At 46.9% G+C, this 12,946-nt stretch overlaps 1 long non-coding RNA gene across 1 annotated transcript; it reads left to right on the top strand.

The window, feature by feature from the left end:
* Positions 1-4,100: 4,100 nt before the first annotated feature.
* LOC309612987 lies at positions 4,101-12,026 on the top strand. The gene is made up of 2 exons (XR_014235456.1): positions 4,101-4,894; positions 11,491-12,026. It is a non-coding gene; the product is annotated as an uncharacterized lncRNA (long non-coding RNA).
* The last annotated feature ends 920 nt before the right edge of the window (positions 12,027-12,946 follow it).

Raw genomic sequence — 12,946 nt, 5'->3', positions numbered from 1 at the left:
AAACAAGTAGATTTAGAAATAATAATAATAATAATAATAAAACCTCTAGGGGGCGGGAAGGATAAATTGGGTGATTGGGATTGACATATACACACTACTATATATAAAATAGATAACTAATAAGAACCTACTGTATAACACAGGGAACTCTACTCAATACTCTGTAATGACCTATATGGGAATAGAATCTAAAAAAGAGTGGATATATGTACATGTATAACTGATACACTTTGCTGTTCAGACGAAACGAACACAACACTGGAAATCAACTCTACGCCAATAAAAATTAATTATTTAAAACAACCCTCTAGGTCATGCTGATGCTATGAGAGAACAAGCAGGGTGAGATGAGCCCTAAAGGGATCAAGATTGACGGGCGGGGAAGGCCGCTCTGAGGAGCTGATACTGGAGCTGAGCCCTGAATGATGTGAGGATGGAATGAGCCAGGCAAACACTCAGGGGTGGAATGTTCCAGCAGAGGCTGAAGCCCGTGCAAAGGCCCTGAGGCCGGACTAGGCTTGGGGGGTGTTCAAGCTACAGCAAGACGCTGGAAGGTGCTGGAAGCAAGCGAGGGAGCAGGGTGGTGGAAGAAGAGGCTGCAGAAACAAGGACAGCAGTGTGGAAGGCTCTGGAGGCCAAGAGCCCGGCTGCGGTTCTGAGTGTGGAGGCTCCATTAGAGGAGTCTAAACGGAGAGTAGTGAGATTTGATTTTCGTTTCGAAAAGCTCTCCGGCTCTGGTTGGAGACGAGACTGTGGGCCCCAGTGGGGGCAGTGGAATCGGGGAGACCAGGTCCAGGCCATTGGAGGGGCACTCCCCATGTCTGCTTTGTACGACAGCATTCCCTGCTTCTGGGGAGTTGGAGGTTAGGATTTAGGGAAGGCTGGGGAAGTTTAGAGAAAGCCATAGCTGTGGGGCGGAGGGGGTTGCAGAGAGGCTCTGAGCACACACGGAGCTGCCTTGTTGGACAAGCAAGCCCGCTTCTCGTGCTCCTTCCTCCCTCCGAGCACGAGGGAGCTTGCTTGGAGACCCTTTAATTTCTCGGATTCATCAGATTTGCTGTCCTCGTCCAGACAAATGAGAGGTTTTCTGGAGAGGATCAGGGACCGTCAGAGAGGGTTTCAAAGCTGGCTCAGCTCCCCTGTGTGGGGTGAGTCTCTTGTCCACCGGATCGCTTCTGGGGTGTGAAGCCTGGGAAAGGTGGGTCACGGCGGTCCCAGCGCCGGACAGGCGCCCTATCAGAGCTCCACGTCGTGGTGGGAGCTAGGAATGGCCGCAAAGCAGTGCAGGAAGCAACCGGTCTCATTTCACATGTTCCAAGTCAATTCTGTTAGCAAATATTGGTTTGAATTAAGTCATATCTTCCATTTAAAATAATATTTTTATTATTTTTAGTTATTTATTTATTTTTAAAAGTCTTTATTGAGTTTGTTACAATATCGCTTCTGTTTTATGTTTTGGTTTTTTGGCCAGGAGGCATGTGGGATCTTAGCTCCCCGACCAGGGATCTAACCCGCACCCCCCTGCATTGGAAGGCGAAGTCTTAACCACTGGACCGCCAGGGAAGTCCCATAAAATAATATTTTTATATTGCAAAGAATTTTCACCTGTACAAGTTTACGTCCAGGTTTCTCAAAGGCTGTTCTGAACACCCCTGGTGGTGAGATGGTTTTCGGTAGGACAAAGACTTTTAAAATTTTACGTATTTGCTTTTAACTGTATTGGAAAAAATATAACAAGTACATCAAATACATGAATTGCTTAAGTCAAGACTAAAGTGGGTACTTAAATGATCAAAATAAAAGAGAGGGTGCAGTTGATTTATATAAAATACTGAATAATAATTTGGTTATTTTATGGGTACAGGTAAAAATCGTGAAGTGATTGAGTTTGGGGAGCACTTGCTCACGGATGGCTACAAATCCAGAGAAAGCACTTGACATGTGCTATTGTCTCCAGGTGACAGGTGACGAAACAGAGGGAGGGCAGTAAGACATACACACCTCAAGTCACACATCTGGTGATGAGGAGCCAGGACCCAGTTGCTGGATTTTTTAACTCTCGGTTCAGCAGTCTGTCACCTCCACTGGGCTAAGAAGTCTCTATCGCTAAAATGTGATTTTTGCGAACTTGCCCCAATATAGCGCTTCTCAAGACTTCTCTAGAAGCAGAGAAAACACGATAAAATGTGATAATCATGACTTGGTTCTTATTTTTCCTTCTCTAGCAGTGGTTCTCAACTGGGGTGACTTGGCCCCCAGGGGACACTTGACAGTGTCTGGAGACATTTTGGGTGTCACGGATGGGGGTGGGGGTGACGTGCAGGGGGTGGAGGCCAGCAGTCTGCCAGGCACAGTTGGCCCCACAGCAAAGACGGATTCAGCCCCAAACGTCAATCGTGCCCGGGCCGAGAACCCTGCTAAATGTTAGGGATGCCCCATTTCACGTCGCGAAATCAAGTCTCAGACTGAAGGATTGGAAAACTGTCTCTCTCTTGTATTCCTGAAGATTCCCCAGAAATTAACACTTTGTTGGCTGAAACATGGGGACTGTTTTCTCATGAAGAGCCAGCGTATCATAACATCGTTAATAAGAACAAACGTTTATACAGGCTTCATGTCGTGCCAGACATAGGCCTGACGACTTCGCCTGTAATCCTCACCACCACCTGATCAGGTAGGTACAGAAGAGGACTCTGAGGCACAGAGAGGTTAAGCCACTCGCCTGAGGCTTCACAGCCTCTGCCTTGGAGGCAGGATTTGACCCCAGGCATTCTGGTTCCCGAGCCTGTGCTCTTGACTACAATGTTGTTCAAAACAGTATATAGCCCAAGTTGTCAGAGTATATATTTTCTATGGGACACAGTTTAACGATGTTGACTATTAGATGGGGGAAAATGCCATGCACAAGACTTTTATTTTCCCTGAGCTGGTCTTCATGAAGAAGGAGGACGCACCACTGGTCCAGGTTGTCCGCCTTTATTGCGGTTACCTCCCCTGCAGTTGCCCTGTTTGGCCTTAATTTCCTTTTAGTCCTCGGGTGCCATGTGAACTGGATTGGAGGGGTTCACGGAGTGGACTTTTGTTCGGCTTCCCAGGGCAGATCGTTGGCTTGTCTGAGCAGGATTTTCAGGCTGGGTGGTGGAAATGGAAGGTTCTAGAACTGTACGAGTCTTACCATTTACTTCCAGCGAGCTAAGTTCAGCTAGTTCTGGCTATATGGCAGGCACTGTGCAAATGCTCCAGGGGTGCTATTTCATGCCAGTTCCAGCCCTTTGGGGGTAGATATTGTTTGTTTCTGTTTTTTATTGAGGTAAAGTTCATTTAACAAAATTCAGCACTTTAACCATTTTAAAATGTGCAATTCAGTGGCTTTTCATGCATTCACGATTTTGCGCAACCCTCACCACTATCTAATGCCAGACATCTTCATCTCTCCAGAAAGAGACCTCATACCCATTAAGAAGTTATTCCTCATTTCCCCTCCCCCAGCCCCTGACAACCACTAATCTACTTTCTGTCTCTATGGATTCACCGGTTTTGGACAATTCCTATAAATGGGATCATACAATATGTGGCCTTCTGTGTCTAGCTTCTTTCACTTAGCATCTTAGCTTCAAGGTTCACCCATGTTGTAGCAGGTGTCAATACTTCCCTCATTTTTACAACTGAATAATATTCCATTGTACGGATATACCACATTTTGTTTATCCATTCATCAGTTGATGGATGCTTGGGTTGTTTCCCCTTTTTGGCTCTTGTGAATAATGCTGCTATGAACACTCATATACATGCTTTAGTTTGAACACCTGCTTTCAATTCTCTTGGTTATATTATCTAGGAGTGGAATTTCTGGGTCGTATGGTAACACTATGTTAGATACAGTTTTTTATTTTTTTTTAAATAAATTTACCTATTTTATTTATTTATTTTTGGCTGCATTGGGTCTTCGTTGCTGCTCACGGGCTTTCTCTAGTTGCAGCGAGGGGGGGACTACTATTCGTTGCGGTGCGCGAGCTTCTCATTGCGGTGGCTTCTCTCGTTGCGGAGCACAGGCTCTAGGCACGCGGGCTTCAGTAGTTGCGGCTTGTGGGCTCAGTAGTGGCGCATGGGCTTAGCTGCTCCGTGGCATGTGGGATTTTCCTGGACCAGGGCTCGAACCCGTGTCCCCTGCATTGACAGGCGGATTCTTAATCACTGCGCCACCAGGGAAGCCCTGTTAGATACAGTTTTAAGCTCACTTGACAAATGAGAAATCTGAGTCACGGTGTAAACTTGCCCAAGATCACTCAGTAGTAAGTGTTAGGGCTGGGATTTGAATCCAGGCCACGAGGCCATAACCACTGGTGTCCCCTGCCGGTCATAAAGGAGGCTTGGGAGAAATTGCAGACAGATCATATGACACAAACCCTCATTTATTTATGTTAACTTTTATATTCTCTTTGTTTAATTTTATTTCATTATAAAAGTAATGTGTGTTCTTTGTGACATGCCAAATGATTTTTAAAAGCAAGTATATTTTAAAAAACCCACACGATTAATGGTTCACATGCTTTAAGCAGCTCTTACTTTCCAGGTTATTTTTAACATCAGTGAACACAGTGATGGCATGACACCCCAACAGAGCAGCGCTCAGCTTTAATCAGTTTAACCCTGGGGGGAGGGGCTGAGCCTCGGCGGCCAAGGGCTGTGCCGTCCCAGGGACCCGGAGTGATGCGGACTCTGAGGGCCTCAGCTGAGCCATCCTGGGAAGCTTTCATGCCCTCCGCAGCCCCTGAGGTCTGGCCGACAGTGACAGTGACCCTCAGCCAACAGCATCAGCTACCAGGTTAGCACGACATCATCTGGCCTACGTTTGATTCTCAGGAAAACCGCTGTTTTCCCTCGCATTTTTTAGGTAAGGGAACTGAGGCTTGGACAGGTGGGCTGACTTGGTAAGTAGCAAGGAAGAGGCTGGTCTGGGAGCCAATCCAGCTCTTTGTGACCTTAAAGCCAGAGAGGTTTATTTACTCTCTGCCTTTATATCCATTACTGCATTTGATTCACAGGTTCATAGGTTTATGAGTAGATACTTTCATTATCTCCATCTTGTAGAGAGGGAAGTTGAGGCTCAGAGAAAGGGCATGATTTTTTTTTTTTAATTTTATTGAAGGGCATGATTTAACTGAGATCATTTGGCTAAAGGTAGAGCCAGGCTTGAACTCAGATGCCAAGTCTGACGCTCTTTCTATAACAAGAAACCATTTTCTTGCAATTCAGGTGTCTATGCACTGTGTTTGGCTTTCCTTCCCAATGTTAAAAGCTTCTAGGCTTCCACCTTGATTAGCTCGATGGGCTTTGGTATCATAAGACAGGTCTTGGTTTCAAATCCCAGCTCTGGGCAAGTTGCTTAATGAGAAGTCAAACTAAATACATGAAAGGCATATCTGTTCCATGGAGAAATAATTTTAAAAAATCCAACTGGTCCAAAGAGCTGATTTCATGCCAGAAACTGGGCAAAGCATTTTCTATGTATTAATTTAATTCTCACAACAATCCTTTGATCTGGGTAGTGTTTTTATTCCCATTTCAATAGAATTCATAGATGTGGAAACTGAGGCACAGAGAGGTTAAGTGACTTGTCCAAGGTCACCCAGCTCCCATCTGCCAAGGCTGGAATTTGCAATCACACAGCTTGGTCGCACAGCCTGTGCTCTCAGCCACCACGGCTTAAAATCATGCTGTGGAACTACATCCACTAGCATGGAAAACTCCATGAGTTCAGTTTACAAAGTAGGTTACAAATCAGCACAGATGCCCCTATTTATTTGAAGTTCGTATGTAACGCTACAGTTTTTGAGTGCTGACTATATGCTGGGCGCTACTGGAGTATACTGGTTAACTTAATCTTTCGAGCAGCCCTGCTAGGAGAGCGCTACCATGAACAGATTTAGATGCATAATTGAAGACTCAGAGGGGTTCTGTCACCGGCTATGGTCACAGAGCCCTGAGAGTAGGAACTGGATTCAAACCCAGACACTCAGCCCCAGAATGCATCCACGTGGAGGCCACCACTGACTGACGGCCACAGAGCTCCGAGCTCCTTCACCATGGCCCGTGGCTGATGGCTGTGGTCTGTGGGTGCACGGTGCGGCTCTGTATTGTCCCTAGAGACTCATGCCCCCCCCCCACCCTGCTCCCACTTTTGCAAAGTGCTTTTCAAAATATTTAGCAACACACAGTAGGAAGATGGTGCTGGCCGCCCCACTGGGCTGACGTTGCCACTTTAGATGCCGGGCTGGGGGCAGCGAGGGAGGATCTGGGGCAACGGGAGGGATGCTCGGAGGGTTCAAAGCAACGCTTTTTGCCCACCTGCAGCTTTTCACTGCAGCCATAGTTCTTCTCCCCTGAAAGCAGGCAGGTGCCAGGGTTTCCTGTATCTCCCCAGGAGCTGCCTCCAAGCTCTGATTCCCAAGCCCCTCCAGATGCAAAGCCCCAGGTGGGAAGACAGAATCTGGAAGATGCTGGGATCATGAACAGCTTCGGAGAAGCAGCAGAGGGGACATGGGGTGGGGGGCGTGGGCCGGCTCAGATGCCCGGCCCTCCATGTGCAGGCCAGATGCAGGACGGGAAACAGGAACCACATCAAAGTGGCAGGAGCCCCAGCCAGAGTGGGAGGGGGCCAAGGAAGTGTACAGCACGGCGATAAAAACCCAGGCCCTACAGAGCCACCACCGTCTGCGGGCATGGAGCCCAGGCCAGCAACAGGACAGCAGTGATGTTGGCAGGTCCAGGACGGCACTGAGAACCCAGGCTCGTTGGTCAGCTGGTTCACCACTGCAGCAACGGGGCCTGAGGGGCCATGCCCTGCAGAGGTTAGGAGCACGGGCTCTGGACCCAGAGGGCCTGGAGGCAAATCACAGGTTGACCAGTCTCTAGGATTGTGGTGGTGATTGCATAACTCTGTGAATATATCAATACTAAAAATATTAAATTGTGTACTTTAAGTGGGTGAGTTGTATGGATGTTATATTTAAAAGCTGCTTCCTAAATTCCAAAGGGCTGGACAATGGCTGTTACGATGACGATCACAGCACAGTGCGCACACGCATGTGCACACACACTCGCACCCACACGGACACACGGGTGCCGGCTGCCTGTGTGCCAGACCTGCGCTACTCCCCTGCTGGATTCTCCCCATTTATCCTTCACCTTTAGGAAAACACATCTGCTGTCAGGTCCTCCAGGGAGAGGTCCCGAATAAATACACCAACCAGGAGGAATCCCTCCTTCCCACTGAGGCTCTGGTGGGTCACGTGATGTGGACTCTCTGGACCCTCCCCAGGGCAGGGACGGCTTTCCGACCTTATCAGGAGGTGAACAGCTTTCTCGCCTTGGTTCAGGCTGCAGACGACAGAGGGCTGAGGACAGTGGTGCCCAGATGGGGGGCTCCCCAGAGCAGTCAACATTCAAATAACGTTGTGGTGACTTAGGTGGGGCCATCTCCTCCTCTCTCTCTCTTTCTCCCTCTTTCTTCCCCAGTTTTTGTGTATGTCCATCTCTGACCCTCTGATTCTCTCCCTATCTCTCCCCGGTTCTCCCTTCATTAGCATGTTGATCGCCTCATAGCTGTAAGATGGCAGCTGTGCATCCAGACATCACATCCACATTCCAGGCAGGAAGGAAAGGCAGAAGGAACATTAAGCAATGCCTCAAAATATTTTCCAGGTGTTTGTGACAGAGACACAAATCAATAAATATTTGAGTGCTCCTTTTACCAAAGAATCCCAGAACCACCACAACTAAAGAGGATTATATATTTTGCTTGCTCAGTTTTCTCCTTTTTTTCCTGCTCTAAATGGAGCCCAGTCTGTTCCTGGGCTTCTGTGAAATAGAAGTGGGAGAATAGATAGAGGCAGAGGGACTGGTGAGGCACAGGAAGGGGAGAGGGAGGGACTAATTCAGCTTGGGAAGTCTTGGCAGTTGTGACAGTTCTGGTCCTTCAGCCCTGCGTGTTTCCACCAAACCTGCACTTATGCCACCCACAAATAGCGTTTTAGTTCATTCATTCATTCATTCTCTCACTCCCCCGTTGATTCCCTCCGTCATTTCAGCAAGAACTAAGGGGCTCCTCAGAGGGTGATGTCACTGCCTTGGACTTGTCAGCCTCCCTGTGAGACTGTGGGCTCTTTGAGTTTCTTTAAGACTGGGGGGTCCAGGGGACTTCCCTGGCGGTCCGGTGGTTAAGACTCCGTGCTTCCAATGCAGGGGGCACGGGTTCGATTCCTGGTCAGGGAACTAAGATCCCACGTGCTGCATGGTGTGGCCTAAAAAAAAAACAAAATTGGGAGTCTAGCGTGCTGCCTGTTCGTTAGACAAATGAAAGAATGCAGGGATGTGCCATGATGCTTTCCAGAGAAGGATCCTGGGTAAGAAAAGCTCAAATAATCAGAAATCTCTGGGCCAGAGGAGATGGAGATAATGAACATTGCTTTCTCCATGACCCCTTGATGTTGGAATCTTGCTGCGATACCCTGGTCTGGTTCTCCTCCACGGTCAGGACCCATGAAGCCTGACTGGACCCCCCCATAACACCTGTGCTGTTACAGAGCCTGGTGCCTCACCTTGAGTGATGGAGGCTGGTGGACATGCTTCCACATTGGCCGGGCTCCGCCCTCCCCCAGGATCTGCTGAGCAAGTCCTTGCTTGTTCCCCATTTGTTAATTCCCACCTTCAGAGTCAGGTCGGTCCCACGAGAATGGCAAAATAAGCCTGATAATTACAATAACAGCAATAATAACACCAGCCATTGTGCACTTATCATGTTCTATACCGTCATAACATGCTGAGCACATGGTATTTATTTTTCTTTTTAATCTTCACACCAGCGCTATGCAGTACATGCTATAATTATACCCATTTTGCAGATAAGGAAACCGAGGCTCAGGGAGGCCAGATAATACAGCCAATAAGTGGGTGGCACTGGGACTTAGCCACAGTGGTATCCACCATCAAGACACACACCTTGGTCCGCACTCTCCACCAGCCACCCTCCTGCCTGCCCTCTAGCGTCTGCCTTGTGCTGGGCTTCCCTCCCTCTTTGTGTAAATAAACTTACTCTAACATGTGGATGACTGCTAAGCTCAACTCATCATAAATATATTTACCTTTTAATTTTAAATGCTAGTTCATCCAAATGCATGCTTAGTTGGTGGAGTATAGCGTAGCACCGACCAAACAAAAAGGCACCTCCCGTATGCCTGTTCCCAGGGGACAGACTGGGGGTGCTGAGGAAGATCCGCCGACTCCCCTTCCATCTACAACCCCTGTTGCTGTAGAGACGGTGAGAACATCACCTCCAGCCCTGCCCTGTGTTGTGAGTAAGCCCTTCCAGGCTCTTCAATGGAGACTGCTCCCCTCCAGCCCTAACGACCAGCCTGCTCTCTGCATTTCCAGGTCTTGTTTGGACTGGAACAATTTAAAATGCTCTCTCATAATTACAGAGGTTGCGCAGGCGGGGGCTGCACCTCCGGGCGGCCACCAGACCTGCACGTCTCCACTGCAGCCGGCAATTTCAGTAATGATAGTCATGCCTGCCGTTTATCTTTGGGGTTTCCAGAAATACAGGGACTTTTCCAGACACTTGTGAGTGTCTGTAACATGAGTGATTCGGTCCGCGTCATTCTCCGAGGCTGTGAGGACCACCCCCTGGATGAGCCAGGGCACTTTCAGTGGCTGTTCAGGGAATACCAAACTCAGATGGGTTCAGACAATCGATGGGGTAAAGGAGACTCAGAAGCTACAGCTGGAGAAATTAGTTTTCCCAGGACTCAGGAATTTCCTGAGATGCAGGACTTTAGCTTTATTTATTGATATTTATTTTTAAATTTTTATTATTGAAGTATAGTTGATTTACAATGTTGATTTACAATTTCTGCTGTACAGCAAGGTGACTCAGTAGGACTTTCAGTTTTAAAACCAAGAAATTCCTGGACAAACCAGGATAAGTTGGTTACCCTATTCCTGGTGAACCCAGGGAATTGAACATGTGTGTTTGTCTTTGCTCCACCCAGAGACCATGCTAAAAAGTTTAACAAATGAAGTTTTTTGGTGTTTTTTAAAAATATATTTATTTATTTAGTTTTGGCTGCATTGGGTCTTCGTTACTGCGCGTGGGCTTTCTCTAGTTGTGGTGAGCGGGGGCTACTCTTCGTTGCAGTGCACGGGCTACTCTTCGTTGCAGTGCGCAGGCTTCTCTTGTTGCGGAGCACGGGCTCTAGGCACGCGGGCTTCAGTAGTTGTGGCTCACGGGCTCTAGAGTGCAGGCTCAGTAGTTGTGGCACGTGGGCTGCTTAGTTGCTCCGCGGCATGTGGGATCTTCCCGGACCAGGGCTTGAACCCATGTCCCCTGCGTTGGCAGGTGGATTCTAAACCACTGTGCCACCAGGGAAGCCCACAGGTGAAGTTTTAAATAAAGGTATAAACCTAAAGAACAATATGAATAGACGAGAGGACAACAGCAGTTGAAGGACACCCACAAGATATTTGAAAGTGGAAGTCAAATGGATGGGGACGACCCACATAGGCCAGCAGAAAAGCTGAACTCTAAGAAGCATGGCCCAGAAAATTAGGCTCCCTAATTCTAGCCCCTCTCTGGAAGGAGATGGGAGATCAACCCTACAGAGATTAAACCTGAGACTCCAAAACCAGGGATGCCAGCACAGAGAAAGACGGGCAACCCTGTTGTGAAAACGGTAAACTTAAGTGCAAGTCAGTGTGGGAAATGGTGAGCCTCACCTTCCTCCCATCACGGGGCCCACCTCCACATCAAAACCAGAAACCGAAACACACAAGCAGAAAACAGCAGAACATAAGGATACAAAGACAATGCAGAGAGAAGAAACATGCCTAAGAAAAAAACAAAAAACATGGCTAATATTATCACAGAGATAAAAGATTGAATGGGTGAAGCAAGAAGAAAATGCTATCTAAAAATTTTTTTTCAGAGAAGCAAGAATGCACTCTTGTAAAGCTGTAAAAAGAGCGTCAATAGAATAATTGAGAAATAAAGGTGAAGAAATACCCCCAAAGCTTGGCATAAAAACATGGAGATGGAAAACTAGAAGTAAGAGATAAGAAAATTAAGAGGTTCCATCCTGGGACCCAAATTCCAACTATACTTCAATAAAAGGAAATTATCATAGCATGAAAATTTTTCAGAAAATTGGAGATTAAAAAAGACACTTCAAATTTTCAAAGAGAAAGAAGGGGGGAAATGTCATATACAAATGAACAGGAATCAGAATAGCCCTGAACTTCCTAACAGGAACACTGGAAGTTTTGCAACTATGAAGTGCATGGAGCCAAGGCTTATCAGCCTTCAAATACCGGGAGGAAAATTATTCTCAAACTAGAATTTTATATTGGGTTAAACAATCAAAGTGTGAGTTAGAATGATGATGTTTTCAGATATTAGATGTTTCAAAAAGTTGCCTCCCTTGTATCTCATACCAGGCAGCTCCTAGAGAACCTGTTCCAATCACACAGTAGTGTAAACCATGAAGGAGGAAAGCGCAGGATCCAGGAACTGGCGGCCCATCGCAGAAGGGAGGTGAGGGCAAGTCCCAGGATGGTGTGAGGGGAAGTCCCAGTGCTGCAGCAGGCCTGGAAGCCATTGACTGGGAACCAGGAGGAATCACTGAAAAATAACGAACAAACAAAAATCACCCAATAGGGGCTTTCCTGGTGGCGCAGTGGTTGAGAATCTGCCTGCCAATGCAGGGGACACGGGTTCGAGCCCTGGTCTGGGAAGATCCCACATGCCGCGGAGCACCTGGGCCCGTGAGCCACAACTGCTGAGCCTGCACGTCTGGAGCCTGTGCCCCACAACGGGAGAGGCCACGATAGTGAGAGGCCCGCGCACCGCGATGAAGAGTGGCCCCCGCTTGCCGCAACTAGAGAAAGCCCTCGCACGAAACAAAGACCCAACACAGCTAAATAAATAAATAAATAAATAAATAAATAAAGTAGCTATTAATTAAAAAAAAAAATCACTCAGTAGATTACCTGATATGTTTGTGCTGAGAAAAGTTTTAGAATTCTTTTGGAGGTTTGGAGAAAGACACATGATGGATACAAAGAAAACTAAGCAGATTATTTTCTTAAGGCAATTATAAACTCCAGGAAAAACAAAAGGTTGTGTCAGAAAGGAAATGATGTCATAAGACTACACTGGGTAGAGGTAAACAGTATTTACAAGGCCAGAATTACATAAACACTAAATGTTCATTTTGCCAAACATTTGGATCAACAGATCAAGAGGATGTGGGAAGTCTATATATGGAAGTGGTGTTAGGTTTTCAATTCTCATTTTCCATATGAGAGGTCAATGGTTAATGTCTAAAATAGGAAATCAAGAAAGAACAGGGTGAGCATATTATTGAGAAAGACAGAGGTTTATATGAGAAGAAAGAGCTAAAAGAGTAGAAAGAAAAGGTGGTTTCTTCTAGAAGGCACTAATGTTCAGATTTAAGGTGCCCATCAAGTACCCAGGACAATAAATTTCAAAATGATGAATATTGATCTGAATCCCCCTGGGAGTAGGAGCCAGTGCTGAAGAGGGGGGTAGAGCACAGCTGCTCTTTATTATAAACCTTGTATTAGAGTTTAACTTTTTATTGACCTCTGCACAAATAGAAATTAAACTTAATGAGTAACAAAAGGATAGTTTTCTATGGGTAAAAAGAGGAATAAGAGGAATTGACTGGTATATACATCGGCAAAGCAAGGGGTGGTGGTGGGGTGGTCTGCTTTCAAGCACAGCTGGATTTAGCAGCTCAAGTGATGTCACCAAGGGTTAGAGCAGACAACTCAACCCACTTTGGGGCGATCTCAGTTTTAGCACAGGGATGTCCACACTCCAGGGAAAGCTGTCTGTCCCAGGCACACCAGCACGGTTGGTCACCTTAGC

Source organism: Balaenoptera borealis, assembly GCF_965194805.1.
Source record: "Balaenoptera borealis genome assembly, chromosome: 16".
Lineage (NCBI taxonomy): Eukaryota > Metazoa > Chordata > Mammalia > Artiodactyla > Balaenopteridae > Balaenoptera > Balaenoptera borealis.
The sequence above is the reverse complement of the archived record's forward strand: the minus strand, read 5'-3'. Positions and strand labels throughout refer to the sequence as shown.